Source organism: Mauremys mutica, chromosome 7, assembly GCF_020497125.1.
Source record: "Mauremys mutica isolate MM-2020 ecotype Southern chromosome 7, ASM2049712v1, whole genome shotgun sequence".
NCBI classification, from domain to species: Eukaryota; Metazoa; Chordata; order Testudines; family Geoemydidae; genus Mauremys; species Mauremys mutica.
This window is the reverse complement of record NC_059078.1, coordinates 55,075,825-55,096,658: the sequence shown is the minus strand read 5'-3', so window position 1 is coordinate 55,096,658 and position 20,834 is coordinate 55,075,825. Positions and strand designations below refer to the sequence as shown.

Here is a 20,834-nt window from a genome sequence, read left to right as displayed (position 1 = left end):
GACTATAAAGCAAAGCCTTAAAACCACTGGATTTTTCTGCCTACTGGAATTCCACAATGAAACCATTTTATACCCAAGGAATTTAAGGAGAAAAAGTCTGGACATCCTCTTCCTTCTTACAGCAGCTGTTTTCACTTTGTATTTTAATGAGTGGGCTGAACTAAAACCATCGGGGAAGGGCTTCCCCCTCTGGCACCCACACATAAAAGGCTTTGCTAATGTGTCATGCTTTTTGCCTGTGTGAAATGAGTAAATACCTATAGCTGGACAGTTCAAAGAAAGGGCTTCATTATGTTCTTGACGGTTAAGTTCTTTGGTACAAGCTTTTTTTGATTTCCCTGGATTTCAGTCTGATGTGCCTTTAGCCTCACAAAGTGAGTATTTAAACTGAAAATCTAAAATCTTTGCAGTCCTTTTTTAGGTTTTCCAGCATAAATAATTTTGGAGTCTCTGTTGATTTTGGAGGTACATTTTGTTTGAACTACTGCATTATGTGTTCCCTGTTAACTGTAAACATCTTTTCTGCATGATTTATAATCATGATCCTTCTTTGTAAAATGCTTTGAGATCCTGGTCTGAAAGGATCTATATAAATGCAGTGTTGTTACTGTGCGGGAAATATAGTGGAACATGTTGATTTTCTTTACATTGTAAACACTAAATGTGATATATTAAACATTATTGACCTTGTTTCCAAAGGGAGTAGACTTTAAAGGTTACGCTCTACCTTCTCTTAGATTGTTTCTGACTGTGCTGAGTGATTTTTATCCTGTATGTGTTGATCACTTGTCTAATCAGTCCGTCTTCTATGTGCTGAGAGCCGCTGCTTTTTGGATTTTAATTCAACTTTATATCAACCAGAAAATTTCCCATTCCTTTAAGTATCTTCTGATGCTAAACAGAACCGAAAAAATGGTGAAAGTGGTGTTCCTTTTTGCTGGTTTTCCTTCAGCGTTAGATCGCATTTGCTAAACTCAGCAAATAGCAGAATTCCCCCTAGAATACTGGGAAGCAGCCCCAAAAAAAAAATCTGTGGTTACATTTTGCTGGAGGTTTCTTGTAGCAGGTTGGGTTTTTTTAAATGGTCTGCTGAAATACTTTGTTAGAACTACATTCCTGGCTGGTGCCATTCTCAAAAAGGCAGCTCTGTTAAATGTACATAAATGAACCTCCACAAATCAAAAGTACAACAGAGCCACTCTGTATGTAACTGCAAATGCAAGTTAATTATTAGCAATAGAAGGGAAACCTTACTATTTACAAGCTAGATAACAGCATTTGCCTTTGAGGAATATTGTACAACATGGGGAAGCAAGAGGAGCTCAAATTGTAGCCATTTAAGAGTGATTTGTTTTTCAAATGCTTTGCTAAAGTTACTGTCCCAAGTTGATAGAAAATAGGAGCTGAAACCAAATCAGGGATCCAAACATTCTTGAACTTCACATCTGGTTCTGAACTTCACAGCTATACCCTGAATCATCGATGGCTAGACCCAATATCGTGATTCACGTCCATCACTCATAGCAGGGTTAAGTTATTTAAAGAGTATTAAGGCTAGATTCTGCTCTTGGTTACATCCTGAGTAATTCAGTGATTCCAGATTCAGTGATTTACACCAGTATGACTGAGCAGATTTTTGACTCCAGGTTTAAAATTATGTATGTGGTTTGTGTTTAATACTTTCATTGACTCTGAAATTAGAACTCTGGGCTGGATCCTCAGCCCTGTTCTGCCTGCCTTGCGCTGCTCTGGCAACAGAAAGCAGCTGGCAGCCCGGTGGACCTGCTGAAGTAAGATTTTCCCCATCTTTGGATGGCATAGAGCTCACATGTCCAGCTCTAAGTCAGCCCTCCCCAGCTTCTAGTCTACAAGAGACATGACCATGCTGACTTTGCAGTCCAGGAATTCTCAGCTGCTGGAATAGCTCCTTGGGATTATAGGCCCCATGTATTACATAGAGCAGCCCTGAGGCTGCTCTAAGTCTTTGTCTTCATTAGGAAAAAATAAGTGTGTTCTTAACTTGGTTAGCTAACTCAAAGTAACAGGAGGCAGTTTGTCATTTTCATGCAAGTTAGCAGGTCAGGTTAAACCCCAGGTACTGCCTATAGGCTTTAATGTAATGTGCTAACTCATGTGGAAGCTATAAACTACTTCATCTTCACTGGGATTTTACTATGATTTTACTGTGAGTTAAGAGCATGCTTGTTTTTCTAGTGAAGACAAGGCTTAAGTTACACTGGCTCAAGGACCAAGTAGCTGCAAAAGTGTCTAAAAGTGCCTTTTTTCATTCACATGATCTGGGTTACCGCTAAAGATCTCGCCCTATGTATATCATGACCGCCTTTGCTCTGAATGTTTCCATTAGGTATCTTTAATATACACACTTAATTTATTTCCATTCTTAAATCAGTAAAGGCGTATTTTCTGTTATTTATCATTGAAAATATCTCATGAGCTAACTGGTTCTAAATGAAGAGGAGACCCCTCGGAGGGCTTTATTTGGTGGGTGTGCCTGAGGAGACACTGAACTGTTTTTCTAACCACAGAGATTGATACAAGTTAGGCAATGTGACAATATTATTTAGTACCTAGTGCTCTGTGCCCCAGTTTCTTCTCAAAAGGGTGGATTCTAGAACTGCTATATGATTTGGCCACAGGCCTCCCTCCCTAGTGTAAACAGAAAGTCCAAGAAAACAAAAAGTCTTTTCACCCTCACTCAGTGTGTCCTTGTTAGCCCTCCTCCAGGACTCCCCTGTTACCCTGTATCAAAGCTTGGCAAGTCCATTTGATCCCTTCTTCAGGGCTTCCTTCTTGTTCAACTCTCAGGACTTCAGTTCCCAGCTCTCTCTGAGCAGGGGACCTCTGCAAGTCCCACTCCAGCCCTGGGGCTCTGTGGCAAAACCTCCCACAGCTCTTTCTTTTGTCTTGCCGCAGCCATTTCTGGCTGTTTTCTAGACCTTCTCCCCAGACTTCCCAGCACGTCCTGCCACCCACTTGGCTCTTCTGCAGGAGATCCTTGGAGGATCCCTCCTCCTCAATGACTGACTACACATGCTCCCTCTTATAGATGGCATCAACTAGAGGCTGCTGTCATGTCATGCCCAAACACATCACCTGGGAGGCAGATAATTAGGCACAAATGGGGCTGAGCCCAGCTCCCTTAAAGGGCCAGCCCACCCTGTGACAAGGAGGAAGGATAGCCATGTGGCTAAGGCACTGGACTGGAACTCTGGGTTTATTTCCCAGCTTTGCCACAGACTTCCTGTCTGACCTCAGGCAAGTCATGTAATCTCTCTGTGCCTCGGTTCCCCATCAGTAAAACAGGGGTACTAACCCTTCCTCTGTCTGCCTGGTCTGGGTAGACTGTAAATGGCTCAGGGCCAGGACTGTCTCTTACTATGTGTTTATACAGCGCTAGCACAATGGAGCCCCAAACTTGACTGGGGCCTCTAGGGGCTGCTGTGAGATAAATAATAATAATAATAAATAATAAAAATCGGTTCCTTCAGGGTTTTTACATCCTTTTGTGTGTTTGAACTATTGATTGACTACTTGAAGTCCTGCTGAAAAGCCTATTTAGGATACATGGTATGTTTTCCTGCTTGTCTCTGTTACCAAGCATTAATAAAAATGGGAGCGTAGATATATATATTTTTAAAGGTAAACAGCAATGGAAATAAGTACAGATATATGTACCCTACTAAGCAGGCTGGAGTAATATTTAGCACATGAATAAGTTTTAACTTACCAAAAACTTATTTGTAGACCCCACTAAAATCAGCCGGTTCCATCTGGATTTTTTAAAGACTCCCCAGAGCCCAGAATTCCGGGATGTCCTACTATACAAGAAATCCCATCCAGCCCCTGACTTGGTTGGGATCTGACTTCCAAGAATTATGCATTCAGGCTCCTAGGAATCTGTCATAACTCTAGAAGGACTTAGTAGGCTGTCATGAAGCTTAAATAGGCCTCTGAAGCCTAGTTCTTTGACAAATCAAAATCTTCCCAGGCTGCTGCCTTAGGATCCAAACCTGTGCTCACCACAATGCTGAGGTCACCTTTGTTGTCTTTGTTAAAAATTCTTTGAATGCTAGGTCTCATTTAGTGTCCTGATCTTTTTTATGTGATGTAATAATCATTTCCATGACAATCAACTGTGGTGGCAGAAAAAAGATTGATGTAGGAGGAAGAAAAATAAAGCAGTAGTGGCAAATCAGTGGTGTCCTACGTGGTAAGAAAAGGAGGCACAGTAAAATAGAATATTATATGTATAAGTGTTTGAAAATGGGATGTTATCCAGGATGTGTCACTGGCTGTTTAATGTGTATAGAAAGCTGGTATTCTCCATGCCATAAAGAGCAGAACGTTACCTGTCTTTAATTAGATATCTTCTTCTGGACAAAATATACAAGCTGCACAAGAAGGTGTTGTTTTCTCATGAAGTTTAACTGAAACTTGTTGATGTGTTTCTCTCTCCTTCTTCTCTAATGCTATCTCAAGTTGAGTGCTGCAGAAGGGTAGGGGAAAAGATGCAAGAACTAAAATAACTAATGCTGATATTTGAAACCAGGGCGGACTTGGGAATCCTTAGTCATGTAAGTCTTTGTGTCTGCAGGAGGTTCGCCGAAGTCGTGGGACCAGCGGACCCTCCACAGGCAAGCCGCCGAAGGCAGCCTGCCTGCCGTGCTTGGGGTGGCAAAATGCCTAGAGCCGCCCCTGAGTGCAGGCTCCCCCTGTTGAAGTCAATGGGGCTTCCAGCAGGTGCAAGGACCTACACAGATAAGGATGCAGGATCAGGGCCATAGTTTGGGTTTACACTGGTGTAACTAAAATCAGGAGTAATTCCATTTTAAACCAGCAGAGTTATTCTGGATTGACACTGGAGTAAATAAGAGTGGTATCTGGCCACAGTGCTGATAGCTGACGTTCCTGGGGCTACAGGGTTTGTGGTTTGGGTCTCAAAGATGCTTGAAAAGTGCTTGTATGGTTGGATCAGAATAGATTTAGTCTGAGATTTTCAAAGTGGCGTCAAAGAGTTAGGTGCTCAACTCCCATTGAAATTTCAGTAATAATCAACCCCTAGCTCTTATCTAGCGTGTTTCATCAGCAAATCTCCATGCACTTTACTAAGGAGATCAGTATCATTATCCCTATTCTACAGATGGGGAAACTGAGTCACAGAGCTGGGAAGTGACTTGCCCAGGTCAACCAGCAGGTCAGTGGCAGTGGAACCAGGGGGTGAGGGGTTCTAGCACCCTGCAATGAAAACATTGTGGGGGAAGATCTAGGTTTCCATCCCTCCAATGATTTCTGTGGTGCAATTAGGACCCAGATATGTTCCCCCCGCACATGTGGGGTGTGTGTGTGAGAGACAAGAACGGGATCCAGAGAGGGGCTGGAGTGGCCACCCCAGTGCACAAGATTGGGCTGGCCACCAGGGAGCAGGTAGGGGTCCCCAACCCAGCCTGGTTCTGCCTTTAAGCTACCTGGGTCCTGATGGAGACACCCACCATAGGGGAGGAGGAGCATGTGCTCTAGCTGCTGAGGTGGCGTGGAGAATGGGACAGGGTACTGGCACCTGAATGGGGGAAGGGAGGCATTAGTGCACAGGATGCCAGCTGCCAAGGAGGAGATGGGGGAGCACAGGGAACAGGCCATCAGCTGTCCAGGAACTACCATAGGAATGACCGTGGGAACTACCGGGCTGCCCCTTCCCAGCCAGGAGCTGGCTGTCCTCCTCCAACCTGTCGTAGTCGCTCCCCTCACTCCCCCTGCTATCCCTTTCCCCCCCATTCACAGGGAGCTTCCACCCCCAGAGTGGCAGAACCAGGTCTCTTGCATCCTAGCCCAGTGGCCCATCTAGTAGATCATACTGCCCCTAGACTACTTTGAAAATCCCCAGCCTTAGAGACAGAGTCCTGTGGCACCTTATAGAATGTGTCTGACAAAGTGGGTATTTACCCACGAAAGCTCATGCTCCAATACATCTGTTAGTCTATAAGGTGTCACAGGACTCTTTGTTGCTTTTTACAGATCCAAACTAACACGACTACCCCTCTGATACTTGACAGCCTTAGAGAATTATCATTAGAAAGGAAACACCATCTTTAATCATGTTCATTTGCAATGCTTCTCACTCCCAACAAGATTTGGGGATATATTAAAGGGTTTTCAATCCAATCCTCACCAGCAAGGTCGTTTTTTGCATGAGCTCTAGGACAATAATTTCATTAGTAAATCTGTGTATAGATGAATTAAAAAATACATAATTCCATTGACATTTTGTTTTGTCTAAGACAGCTTGTTTAAATACTTTACTAGTATAATCAAGAACAGGAAATTGACCCTGTTTAGTCCCACGTGCTTGCACTGGAGACAGCAGGTGATGTCATGTCCTTGTTGAAGTTCCCACACAATATTTAATACATCCTTGATCTTTCCTCAAAGTGTTGTTTATTCTAAAATGTCTGCTTTTCATAGGGAAGAGGAAACCTGCCATAAATGTTCTCCCCAACACGGTATGTGCTTTAAGAGAGGAGTGTGACTTTAAAATCTACTAGCACTTTTCATGTGATCAGCTACTCCTATAAATGGGAAAAGATCACACACTGAGGCTGAGGGATTGTAAACAAGAAACTCTCCAAAAATACCATGGGTTTTGGCAGGGGTGGAACATTTTGCAGGAAGTTCATCTGTAGATAACGTACAAGGCTACCACTTTAAAAGGCTTTTTAATAAGATCAAAAAGTTTCCCACATTTTTTTAGTGTGATAATTTGTATTCTCACTGCTTTTGTACATGTTGGATATGATTTAAGTTTATGGAGTTGTCTAAAGAACCAGAATCGCCTCCTGCATACCCATGGCAGTTCATCTATAACTCTGAGGGGAACAAGGGGGGTGGTTTTCTAGAGAGCAGTTTAAAATGCTTTTCTTTCCTATTTGCCAAGTTTTTATTCTCAGTAGAATTTAATGACTCAAGTCTTGAAAAACTTCCATACATGGTTAAAGTGTAACCACTGGTGCGGGTTTATTTATTTAAATGATAGAGTTTCAGACAAACTCGGGTGACTTTCTTCAATAGCCACTCAGTTCTCTTCTACAAGTTGCTTTGGCAGCTACTAAATGTATTCACAGACAAGCCACTCCTAAACACCATGAGGGTGGAAGCTAATCAAAGTAAGTGATGTCTGTACATGGTGATTATAACATGCTCAGATCTGCCATGCTGATTAGACAGATAGAAGCCAACCTAGACTGGTCTGGGGCTGTAGATCAGTGGCAGAGCGCATATGTTACATGTCTGAGGCAGTGGGTTCATTTCCCCCAGTTCTTCTGTGGGGGAGGGATAGCTCAGTGGTTTGCACATTGGCCTGCTTAAACCCAGGGCTGTAAATTCAATCCTTGAGGGGGCCTGTAGCAGGGTGCTGGTGCAAAAGCACCTAATTAGCCCCTGCTCAGCCAGCCTCAATCAGGGGTAATAGATTGGGGCTGGGGAAAAGGCTGGTGCCTGGCCTCAGGAACTGGCTGCACCTGCAGGCCTGCTCAGAGAAGAGCTATAAAGGCTGGCTGGCAGCCAGTACAAAGGGGGGAATAGCCAGGGAAGGGGTAGTCTCCAGGCTGAAGGGAGACCCCTTGTAAAGAGGAGACAAAAAGCCTTGTAAGTTTGTACATAGTATCACTGGTGGTGAGAACTGTTTGTAAATAAAAGCCACGGGTGCTGCAGTGAAAAAAAAAAAGCCTCACAGTGCTTTCTTGAGGGAGCACAGACCCAGCAGGGGGGTGGCCCAGGAAAGGACCCGGTTACACGTGGGGGCTTGTCTGGGATCTGTGCCATAGATGCAGTGTGGCAGCCTGGGCATGGAGAGCACCCTGCAATGGCTTGCTGAGCAGCAAACAGAAATGCAGAAGATGTTACAGTCTTTCCAGGAGTCCCACCAGGTGGAGCGGCAGGCTCTCCTCATCTGGCAGACCGAGCAGCAGAAAGCCCTCCAGGACTTTATCAAGGAGCAGTCAACGGTACAGCAACAGCTCCTGCAGAAGTTGGTGAGTCCTGCTGTGGTGGGGGATGGTGCCCGGACTCCAGGCCTCAGCCTTTGTAAGATGGCCCCCGCCGATGACCCTGACGCCTTTTTGGGCACCTTTGAGTGGGTGGGCCTGGGAGCCGGTTGGGATCGTCCCACCTGGGCCCTACGGCTCGGCCCTTATCTCACCGGGGAGGCGCAGGCCGCGTATATGGCCCTGACAGAGACCCAAGCCAGGGATTACGACGCGGTGAAGGCAGCAATCTTAGATCGCCTCGGGTTGTCAGCTGAGAAATACTGCCAGAAGCTTCGGGCAGCCCGATGGACAGGGCGTGTGCGGCCCCGGGCCTTTGCGCAAAAGCTAACGGACTGGGCAACCTGGTGGTTGAGGCCCGACGCCCACACGGTGGGCCAGATAATGGACCAAGTGATCCTAGAACAGTTTCTACAGGGCCTCCCTGACAGTGTGCGGGTTTGGGTACGGCGGCACCAGCCGGCCACTCTGGAAGCGGCCGTGCAACGGACTGAGGAATGTGCAGAGATTGACTTCCCAGTGAGGGAGCATCGAGTCCTGCGAGACCCAGAGAGGGGCAGGAAACCCCGTGAGCACAGCGGGGTGAAGCCGCCGGACAGGCGACGGGAGGAGCCCAAGGGGACCCCTAGCCGTCCGGGGCAGTTTGTGTGTTGGCGGTGTGGTCAGCTGGGACACAAAAGTCGGGACTGCCCGGTGATGGAGTGTGGAGCGGCGGACTTTTGCGGACGGACTAGAACTGGGGCGTGGGAAAGGAGGCGTGGGTTAGCCACCATCCCGGTGCGGGTAGGCAAAAGGTCCCATAGGGGTCTGGTGGACACGGCCTCCGCCCGCTCCTTTGTACAGCGGCGCGTGGTGAAGCCGCACTGGCTTATCCCTGGGGGACGGATGTGGGTGGACTGCATCCATGGGGATAGGAAATGTTGTCCCGTGGCCCAGGTACCTCTTGAAGTAGACGGGCGGTTTACCTGGAAGCAGGTGGGGGTAATTGAAGGGCTAGCTTACCCCGTGGTCCTAGGGCAGGACTGGCGCTTCCCCTGAGGGGAAAGGCGGCCGGGGTGAAGCAACCAAGAATGAGGGGAAAAAGAACCCTGGAAGGGGAGAGCAAGGCCCTGGGGGAGGCGGATCGGGAGCAAGAGAAGGCCCCACAACCTCCGGGGGGAGAAGTAGAACAGCCTGGACAACAGAGCCAGGAAAGTAAACAAGAGGGAATGACTAAGGAGCCCAGGGAGCTCCCGGGGCAGGACCACCTGGGGGAGGGAGCCCTCGGGGAGGTAGAAGGCATTCAGCAGGGGGAGGCCCAGCGGCAAAGGGACGGAGGGCCTAGACCAGAGACGGGGGCCGACTCGGGGCAGTGAGCTCTGAGCCATCACCCCTACTGGAAAGGAAAGAGGAGCCTCTGGCGCAGCCGGCCCAGCCGTGTGAGTGGTGTGAGGACCTCTGGGTAAGCGTGGACCTGTGGGGTGCCTCACCCCCTACCCAATGTGCCTTTTGTGGGTGGGGAGTGCAAAAGCCCCATGGAGTTGTTTCAGGGGACCCCTCGGCTGGACAGGGTGCCCAGCCTCAGAATAAAGTTCCTGGCCGTGGAAGGCGAGGCCGAGGGAGGCCAGGCCTGGCACCAGCTTAAGGGGGGAGGTGTGTAGCAGGGTGCTGGTGCAAAAGCACCTGATTAGCCCCTGCTCAGCCAGCCTCAATCAGGGGTAATAGATTGGGGCTGGGGAAAAGGCTGGTGCCTGGCTTCAGGAACTGGCTGCACCTGCAGGCCTGCTCAGAGAAGAGCTATAAAGGCTGGCTGGCAGCCAGTGCAAAGGGGGCAATGGCCAGGGAAGGGGTAGTCTCCAGGCTGAAGGGAGACCCCCTGTAAAGAGGAGACAAAAAGCCTTGTAAGTTTGTACATAGTATTGCTGGTGGTGGGAACTGTTTGTAAATAAAAGCCACGGGTGCTGCAGTGGAAAAAAAAAAAAGCCTCACAGTGCTTTCTTGAGGGAGCACAGACCCAGCAGGGGGACGGCCCAGGAAAGGACCCAGTTACAGGGCCATTTGGGGATTTAGTTGGGGATTGGTCCTGCTTTGAACAGGGGGTTGGACTAGATAACCTCCTGAGGTCCCTTCCAACCCTGATATTGTATGTTTCTATTCCCTGATTGAGCATTGCTCTTGCAGTCAGCTTTCTGGTGGTATATGATCACAGTTGAAACCAATTCTAAACACAGAGAAGCCAACCTCCCCCAACACTCAAGTCAAGGAAAGCCATAAAGATGGGCATATCTCTATCTGTAATTTCATGGGGCTCCTTCAACCTTCTCACTATTCCCCCATGGCTTCCCTGACCTCACTTGTCTTTTCCCCATGCTTCACTGCTGTCTCTTTACTCACTAGTTGGTGCAATAAGTGGGGTAATATAATTGACTTTGTATGTTGGCCCCAATTGGCTTGCAGTTGTATCCATTTATCTGTTTACAGCAACTTAGTGTATACAGCACTTATTACTGACCATGTTAGTCTGAAAAGTCAGCAGAAGTTTCTAAGCCCTTACTGTCTCATGGCTTAATGTATCTTGACATTTATATGTAAACAATCCTGTGAAATAATTTACAAATTCACATGCAGTTGGCAGAGCCCTGATACTAGCAAGTAACTTCTAAACACTTAGGGGAGGTACTGTGGTTGAGAGCTTGTTAATGTCAGGCAGGGACTCCTGAATTCTAATGCTAGCTCTGCCTAGCCTGTCATGTGACCTTGGGTAAGTCACTTAACCCGGCCATTGGGGGAGTCTAGCCCCCCAGCCCCTCCCCTTGTGCCCATGGCAACACCTCTCCCCTCCCCTTTTATGCCCCTCCCTTGCAGGAGCCCAGAGTGCCCCTGCCACAGCCCCCAGCACCAGATGGCCAGGTGGCCACCCCCCAGCCCTAGTGTGCTGGGCAGCCAGCCCCAGAGCGCAGGGGGGCTGGGTGGCGCAGTCCGAGGGCTGGGCGGGTAGTGCGGCCCCAGTGCCAGTTTCCCTGAGTCCCTCCGAGAGGCAGGCCAGCCAGCCCCAGCCCCAGCCAACCTGGGCTTGGCCAGGCCAGGGCAGAGCACGGAGAATTGCAGGAGGGACCTGGGGGTGGAATGTGGGCAGGGCACAGCCTCCCCCTGCCTACGATACCCACTGCCCATACACTTAATCACTCTGGGTGGGATTTTCTACAGCACACAGCATTGACCAAACTCTGCTCCCACTGAAATCAGTGGAGGTCTAATTCTTATTTCACTCAGGCCACTAAAGGAGCCTTAAGATTGGGCCCTTTACACTGCCAGACTGGAATTAAAAAGCCTCAGTTCAAATGAGAATCAGGCCCTGGGAGTTTTACTTCTGACTTCAGTGGGACCAGTTGGTTACAACTCTGGACGTCCCATCTTGTGTGTCTCTGTTTCCTGATCTGTAAAATGGAACAAATAATGCCTGCCTACCTCATACAGCTGTGGTGAGGATTAATGAATTTTTGTACTGCCCTTTGACGATATACAGTGCTATGTAAGTGCCTGCTCACGTCATTCACTTGGACTAATTTATTAGCTGTTCAGTGAAGAATTCATAAGATATTTTATATCCCTCTGAGGAACTGTACCAAATGGAGTGATTTACTTTTATTAATCATACGCAAGTATCGAAGATTAATATAGAACCCAACATGCCATGTTTATTGCTGAAATGCTAGACTGCATCATTCTGAGTGATGTCCTGTCTTGTGTTAACCATACTTTGGCTCTCACTAATAGTCTTGTGATCTAATTACATTCTGTCATAACATTATAACAATCTACCAATTGCCCACAGCATTTTGTAATGGATCCTTGTTAAAGTTCACAAGGATATAACTCTCTAACTGCCACATGCATTTTGCAGATTGATAATGGAGCATTTTGTTACAGAAATTAACTTCCTTTTTCCTCTTACTGTTGACAGACTAAAGCTTAAATTAATACTCTGCAATGTACCTTGGGGTAATGTTTCTCAATTTGCATTCAAGTGTTGGCAGAAGTAAATAAAAATATATTTTAAGGCTTTCTTGTTGTTTGATCAGAGACAGTTGTTTGATAAATAAAGAGGCCACTATATTAGGTGTAGATTAATATAGTTATGGTCTCCTCATAAACAAACCGGCTAACAGGTGGGCTGATTCTTTTCTCAGAGGAGTAGTCCTTACTCACCCAAGCAGTCCCATTAATGTTAATGGGATTATGCATGGAAGGGCTGTTTGCTTGGGTACAAGCTTGCGAGATCAGGTTGTAGACAGGTGACACAGCATAGCCATTCTTTGTGTGTGTCAGGGCAGGGCGGGAGGTGAGGGAGGCCAGTAGGGTTGGGTTGTCTTGAAGCACAGAACATGCATATCTTCTGCTATTTCAGTGGGTCAACAATTGTGGCACAAAAGTAACATTGATCTGAAATGTAGCTTGAGGAAATGTCTTATTTCATTTCTACTTTGTTCAAATCATAGGCAGAGCTAGGATCAATAAAGATACATAAATCTTTCCTGGACTTAATCTATATTTCCTTCTCTTTGTGGCATATTCCATCTCTATTAACACTGGAATAAACAGGATCCACTAGAGCACATTAAATACAGATAATAACATTGACTGTGGACAGCAATACAGTAAGAAAAGACCACAGTGGTTTGATAACTTGGGAGCAGTAAAACAGGTTGGAATTGAGTAATTCAGCACTTTTCCAATAAATGTGTAGAGTTCTAAATTACTCCAGCAGAGAGAACTCCTGTGCAAACTCTGACTTGCCATGCAGACTGTCTGAAAGTATCTCATATTAAAGACATTACATTTAATCAACAATATTTTAAAGTTAATGTCATTCTTCGGGTCCCAAACTACAGAGTACCACTGAAGTGCAGCCACTTCTTGGGACTGAAGGCAGTGGTTAGCATGCTGCAAGGGCAATCAGGGGAGGGCAAATTTCATGTAAGGGCAAACCCCTGCTCTTCTGAAAGGGCCATGGGATCATAGAATCATAGAATATCATAGTTGGAAGGGATCTCAGGAGGTCATCTAGTCCAACCCCCTGCTCAAAGCAGGACCAATTCCCAACTAAATCATTCCAGTCAGGGTTTTGTCAAGCCTGACCTTAAAAACCTCTAAGGAAGGAGATTCCACCACCTCCCTAGGTAACCCATTCCAGTGTTTCACCACTCTGAGTGAAAATGTTTTTCCTAATATCCAACCTAAACCTCCCACACTGCAACTTGAGACCATTACTCCTTGTTCTGTCTTCGGGTACCACTGAGAACAGTCTAGATCTTTAATGTCTTAACAGACAAGGATGCTGGGTTTCCAGAGTCTCATTTGAAGACACACACTGTGTTCCACACAGGTTATTATGTATGTCTTGAGGTGATGAAGGGCTGAATCAATTTTGCTGGACTTTCATGCTCTGATTTCAGGGAGTTTGGTGTTCCAAACTTAATGTTCAGATCATTGAGCCATCCTCTCTGGCTTTTTATTCATATTGCTTCTGCCAAATGTTCAGCACTAACCTTGGCTTTGCTATAAATACTGCAGTGCTTGGAATCTGGAGTTGGCTTCCTCATCTGTTGTAGTTACAACAAATGTGGTCGAGCTGTATCCAAACAACTTCTTATCTTACAAACCACAACCATTTGGCAGCTATGTTTGTGTGTCCACACTGATGCTAGTTAACTGCATGTGAATCAGTACATATGGGGGGGGAAATCTATTTCATTCTGCCTCTGCAGAGAATAAAGCATCTGCAGGACAATTCACGGAACAAAGAACTCTGGGAAAGCCAATTACAAATTGAGGTGGGAAGGAGGAGGGCTGGCAAACTCCATAAATAAAACATGATCAGGAGTTCCTGTCTAAGTGTTATGACCTGGTTATAGAATGACAACCATTTGCCAGCTGAGGTTGTGATCCATGGTTATTTGCCATGGTTACTAACAGTGAATCAGCAGTGTTGGGTGGGGATAAAGCCAAGTCTGTCACTGACTAAGAGTTATAATGTAGACAGCCCCACAGTGTGTGTTAATTTGCCATTCACATTTTGCAAAATCTCTGTAGGAAAATGTAGATGCTGTTGAGCACTGCTGAGTCTCTGTACTGGTGGGAAGAAGGCAGGAAATGTAGTGAGTCATAAAAATAAAATAAAACCTGAAGCTGGCAGCACATTCCAATTTTTTTAAAACACTGATAAGCCAAGAGTTTCATGCCATAAACATTTCAGGTCCACAATACGTAACATTGTCATTGAGAGTCAAACGCCACCTTTTTGTATGCGGAAAGTTGTAAATCAAATTTGGCAGTTCTAGTCTGAGAATGTGTCAGTTGGAACTAGGACAGCATTTTGGCTTGTTCATTGACAGTTTTGGAGCGGAATTGGGGAGGGGGAGGTTAGATTAAAACAATTCTGATTCTGGGGGTCCTACATTTATATAGGCTGCACTTTTTGATGGTCAATGAGAATTAGGCACCTGCTGTTTTAGGGCCTGATCTACAGCTCACTGTTATCAATGGACAGTCTCCTGTTGACTTCAATGGGCTTTGGCTCTGGCCCTAACAATGCAAAACAAACAATACATTACAGTTTCTAGGACAGGAAGCCAGGAAAAATTTTGCCGAGTGAAACTTCCAGGGGGAATTATCTTAGCTAGAATAATTAGGCATTATGGGATTTGGACAGCACACTGGACTTAACCCTTCTGAGTATAGTTGTTCAAAGTACAAAGGGGGAATCTCTCTGATAAGAAGAGGTCAGTGGAGCTCCTTCAAGGATGGGATCTGAAAGACTGACAGGTGGAGTCTGAGCTTGTCAATTAGGGAAAGCGAGTTGGATGATGAGAGAGCAGTATATTTCCCTAAGCCTGTACCTGTCAAGATTAAGTTTGACTGAGTCTGTACTAGACTTTGGTTTAAACTTTCATAAGTGGCAAAGTCACTTAGGAGCCAAAGCCCCATTTTCAAGTGACTTAGACACTCGGAGCTGACACTAGCTTAGACACTAGCACTACTGGGAGCACTAGTGTAGAGAAGGGCATTGCTGGCCACCAGCATTTTAACCACCACATCATCTAGACCTGTTCTGCTCAGGGTAGGTGACACGCTAGTTAAAATGCTGGCAGTTGGCCAACAGTAGCACGGCAACTATGGCCAGCGCAGTGGAGCTGAGTCAGGGGTAGCCAGCGTGGGAAACTTTGAGAAGAAAAAATGATGTGTAAACACAGTCTGTGTAGTTCTGATGTGACTCCCCCCAACCCCTGGTTTCTGTCCTAATAAAACCTTTATTAAAAAAACAGATCCTTGTAGTTTGAGATTCCCAGGGGAAACACTCCTAGCGCTGGCAAAGACCAAGATGGGGAATCTCTGTGGAGTTCTTGGTGGAAAGGCAATGTCCAGAGCAGCCTGACCCGTATGAACCAGCTTCACATGAGATGTAGTTTCATTTGGGACACCAAACAGCCATTACCTGGGGATGACTCTTGATTACTCCTGGACTAGGTTCAAGCTAACGATTTAGTGGAGTGGTGACTATACCCAGTCCCTTTATCATGGTGTGTATACACGCTTCTCTAGGCATGTTCAGAGAGTGCCTTAGTTGAAGGACATCTAACCATTACTCTCTCAGCATGGTAATCAGCTCCTAGGATCCAGACTGTAGACATGAAACCCAAAGCTGCGTTAGGTCCACAGGAAAACAGAGCCCCTAGAGAGTTCACTAGCTACACCTCTACCCTGATATAACGCGACCCGATATAACATGAATTCCAGGAAGGGTGGGGCTGCGTGCTCCGGGGGATCAAAGCAAGTTCAATATAACACGGTTTCACCTATAACGTGGTAAGATTTTTTGGCTCCCAAGGACAGCGTTATATCGCGGTAGAGGTGTATACAGAATTCGTCGTCTTATCAAAGGTGGCGGCATGGTCTAGTGGTTAGAGTAAATGACTGAGAGTTGGGTTCAACTCACAGCTCTGCCAATGAATTGCCATGAGACTTTTGGACGTCACTGCAATGCCTCCTGCCTCAGTTTCTTCATCAATAAAATGGGGGCAACACTCATATTTCACAATAACAGATCCTGAGCTGCCCAGTGCTACAGAATTTCAAAATCTCACTATTATCATCAGCTTCGCACTTAGCTTCATAATGAGAAGCACAGATGGTTTGCTAACAAGACTCGTCCTGTGATGCAGTCAGAGACTTGCCATTTTCAATGGCATAGTTTCTATTTGCCATGATGGTCTATTTCAGAGCTGTTTCTCATTATTTAGGACTGGGTTATATCACTTTATTTCTGTAGATACTTCCATCAGAAACCAACTCCAGAAGTGGTGGCTTGGCAGTAAATCAGGGTGACATACTCCAGCTTTCACTGAGACTAAATAAGGCTTAAGTATTTTGGTTCTGATGTTTCCTCTTCACCTTGCTTATCATGCTGGCATTGCTGGGGATTGACTGATGCAAGACCACTGTTCTGGATGTTCATCACCATCCCATACAGACAGTAAGTGGTGTTAGCAACGTTTAAAATAAAAAGTGACTTGTTGATGTAAGAGACAGGAGTCTGGGGTTGCTAAGTTGTCTTTGTTTAGGAAATCTATTAAGATGTCAAGTAGTCCTTATGGTAAACAGCATTCTGATCCTCCCAGTTGTGTAGCTTTGACATTTAGCACTGACAGCTAGTTATGCAGGTAATGGTGCATTCAGCTTCCACAGCTATTCTCCTAACAGATCTCTCTATCTGCTTATGGGCTGCTGCTAACAATTTGCATGGCAATTCAGACTAATTGCCAGCAGCACTGTCACCTGTCACTAGCAATTCATAGTCAAATGATGCCTCTCCATGCAATAATTATCCATGTTAAAAGATGTTTCCATAACATACTGTGCTCAGTAAACAACGCTCCTGTACTGACATTCGCCTTCTGCTTTCTAAAGAACGCTGATGAAAACCAGCTTGGCTTCAGGCAGGCTACCCCCAGCCCATAGTGCGGTGCACAGAGTAGGGGTGAGTGCCCGAATCTCCCCCACTCCCACACAGGAGCCAGGGCAAGTGCACCCCTGTACTCAAGGGAGTGCCACTCTGCTGCTATATGCATCCACAGGGACGCAAGCCAAAAGGAGCAGAGCATTGGCTCTCAATGCACACCAGCCCATAGAGTTAGAGGGAGCAGGCTATTCCATTCCAAGTGATGGTGCAATGAGGGCACTAGCCCGGTGATTTGGGGAGCTAGGGGAAAGTGAGCCCTGTGTGCCCCTACTGGGGAAGTGCAGCTCCACCCAGCGCACTCCCTCATGGCAAAATGCCATAATTTCTAACTCCTCAGATCTCACTGCACTAGAGTCTCACTTTATGGAAATGGCTGATTTGATTTCCAGAAGTTGAGTCAGTAAAATAACATGATTTGGCACCTTGGCATTGCCCTCCATTCAGTGCTTTCCCTATGAGGGAGGAAAGTAGGATTAGCCCCATTTTACTGTGGGGAAACCGAGGCATCAAGAGTTAAGTGACTTGGCCGTGATGTTACAGGGAATCTGTGGCAGAGCTGGGGTAACTTCCAATCTGATGCCTTAACCACATCCTTCCTCTCTGTTTTACTTCCATTGTTCCCAGGTGAAAATAGAAGCACTTTATCATTTTAAGAAGAATGACTAGGCCCTCAACCCTGTTTGTCTGTGCTGTGATGGTAGCTCTCCTGTCCATAGGAACTATGGACATGCTTCTCCCTTCTCAGTTTGATTGCTGAACAACTGCTGAGCTGCTTCTCTGGCTTACTGTCCCTGCCCAGCCATTTCTGCTCTTTTCCTACCCTGGGAAGTTCAAGGCTGCAGTTTGGGGACTGGATAACTCCAGGTGTTCAGAACAGCACTCAGAACCGTTTAGTTCAGGGTCAGCCAGCCGGAATTTGACACAAATCAAGAGACTGAAGGTTATTGCTGCTGAAGTGAGTTGCTGGAATCAGTCTAGTTCCTAGTGAGCTGGAATCTGTCATGATTGGTTCTAACTTTTGGCACATTCTGTAGGACTCAGTGCAGAGGCTGAATGTGGCATGAGCACAGTGACTGAACTCCTGGAGTCTCCTCCCAGAGGTGGCTTCCAAAAGAGCTCCAGCATATTAGTAGCAGTCAGCACTTCCATAGTGCTTTCCAGCTGGAGATCTCAAAGCGCCTTATGAAGATGGTATTATTATCCTCCCTTTTACAGATGGGAGAAGAACAGAGACATTAAAAGTGACTTGCCCACAGTCACACAGGGCCTCCATGGCACAGCTGAGGTTAGACCCACCGACTGCAGAATCCCCAGCTACCTCCTTATGATAGGTCAGTGAGGGGAAGCAGTTGCCCATATCATTCTGTGGATTTTGCAGAGAAGCTGCATTGACTTCAGTGGGCTTTGGAGAAGGCCGAGTAGTGCTTTAATTTCCAATGCTTCTGATCTGTCACCATTCTCAGCTAATTTGCTTTAAAAAGGCACAATGCATTTCCTTGGGAAATCTGCCAACTGAATCCAGCTTTTTCCTTACATATTGTGGTTGTGTGTCAAGTTGCTCTTCTGTCCAGATTCAGTGCAGATTACAGAGTGTATTTACTTAGCTTTTTCCTTGTGAAGTCCCTAGTCACAATCCTATGTAATCAATGTGCCTGTGGGATCCTGGCCTAATGGGGAGCTAGTGAAACTCTAGCCATGTGTGTTTTCCTTGGCTCTGACTATATAAGGGGTGGGGGAAGGATGCCACTTTGCATACTTGGAAAGTGCTTATATGGCTTATTTCAACTCAGTTGTGGAATGAATCCCGCTCAGCCTGGCTCAGAGAGGAACCAGGAGCCATTGAGAATGGGACACAGGACAGTGAATGCAGACTAAGAGGACTGTGCTGTGGAACCCAGATGAGATGCTTGATCTGCTACCAACTTGGCGCCAACCTGTGGTGATTATAGGCTAGTATAGGGGTGGGCAAACTTTTTGGCCTGAGGGCCACATCGGGGAATAGAAATTGTATGGTGGGCCATGAATGCTCACAAAATTGGGGTTGGGGTGTGGGAGGGGGTGAGGGCTCTGGCTGGTGGTGCGGGCTCTGGGGTGGGGCATGGGATGAGAGGTTTGGGTGCAGGAGGGTGCTCTGGGCTGGGATTGAGGGGTTTGGAGAGCAGGAGGGGGATCAGGGCTGGGGCAAGGGGTTGGGACATGGGGAGAGGCTTAGGGATGCTGGCTCTGAGCAGTGCTTACCGCAAGTGGCTCCTGGAAGCAGTGGCATGTCCCTCCTCCGGCTCCTATGCAGAGGCATGGCCAGGTGGGTCTTCATGCTGCCCCATCTGCAGGCACCATTTCTGCAGTTCCCATTGGAGCGTGTAAGAGCCAGAGTGGGGTTACCTGGGGAGGTGCTGGAATCTCCATCCTTAGAGGTTTTTAAGGCCCAGCTTGACAAAGCCCTGGCTGGGATGATTTAGTTGGAGTTGGTCCTGTTTTGAGCAGGGGGTTGGACTAGATGACCTCCTGAGGTCTTCCAACCCTACTCTTCTATGATACTATGACTCAGGCGCAGCTTTTGGGAGCTGTGTGGTGCAGCCCCCAACCCAGAGCTCCAGCTGGAGCGGGGCTGAGCCGCATGGTGTGGCCTCTGACCCAGCGCCCCGGCCGGAGCGGGGCCGAGCTGCATGATACAGCCCCCGACCCAGCGCCCCGGACAGAGCACCAGAGCAGGGACGAGCCGCATAGTGCAGCCCCCAACCCTGCTCCCCAGCGGGAGCTTGCAGCCCAGCTTAAAACAGCTCGGCCCACGGTCTGTAGTTTGCCCACCCCTGGGCTAACACCAGTGATGAGCTGCCAAAATCTTAACAACGGGTTCCCTATAAAAAGTTCTGATTTAAGGGATGTGCGACAGCATGTATTTTTTGTACCAATAGGGTTACCATACGTCCATATTTTCCCAGGAGGTGATTAAGAACCGAAAAGCCTGACATGTCCAGGAAAATACAGATGTATTTTAACCCTACCTAAATTCTTTTTTAAAAAGATGGGGCTGAACTAGAAATGAGCTCCGTTTCACATGTGTGGGTGGTGATCAGGGACAGTCTCAATTTTTGGGTCTTTTTCTTATATAGGCTCCTATTACCCCTCACCCCCGTCCCGATTTTTCACACTTGCTGTCTGGTCACTCTAGGGTGTGCACATGTGTGGGTCCCAGCTGCTCCCTGCCCCCCCCCCATTAAAGCAGGTGTGCAGGGTTACTGCCCTGGAAACTACAGGGCACCAGTGGATGTGGGGCTGGCTGCAGATAGGGGCGTGGGGCAGGGCTAGCTGGAGGCAGGGAGTGACACGGGCTGGCTGTGGGCAGGTGATGCAGACGGGCGGGCTGCGGGTGGCTGTGGGCAGGGGGTGGCTGTGGGCGGCTGTGGGCAGAGGCTGGCTGCAGGCAGGGGGTGGCTGTGGCAGGGGCTGCGGGCAGGGGGCTGGCTGCGGGCAGGGGGCTGGCTGGGGCTGGCTGGGGGCAGGGGCTGGCTGGCTGGGGGCAGAGGGCGGCTGTGGGCAGGGGCTGGCTGCGGGTGGCTGGGGGCAGGGGGGTGGCTGGGGGCAGGGGGGTGGCTGCGGGCAGGGGGGTGGCTGCAGGCAGGGGGGTGGCTGCGGGTGGCTGGGGGCAGGGGCTGGCTGGGGCTGGCTGGGGGCAGGGGCAGGCAGGGGGCTGGGGCTGGCAGGGGGCGGCGGAGGGTGGCTGGGGGCTGCGGGCAGGGAAGGCGGGGGAGGGGCGCAGACACTCACACGGGGAGCGG

General features: G+C 47.7%; 1 protein-coding gene across 5 annotated transcripts in view; it reads left to right on the top strand.

Annotated features, from left to right (window-relative positions):
• SORBS1 (sorbin and SH3 domain containing 1) overlaps nt 1-20,834 on the top strand; it is a 313,279-nt gene that overhangs the window by 100,830 nt on the left and 191,615 nt on the right. The window contains exon 1 of one of the 5 annotated variants that reach the window (XM_045024363.1): nt 235-374. The exons of 2 other annotated variants lie outside the window; for them this stretch is intronic. The gene's annotated coding sequence lies outside the window, so the exon portion shown is untranslated. Of the gene's footprint in view, nt 1-234; nt 375-9,893; nt 9,938-20,834 lie in introns of those variants that run through there. 2 more of the 5 variants (XM_045024366.1, XM_045024365.1) reach the window with 2 other exon arrangements.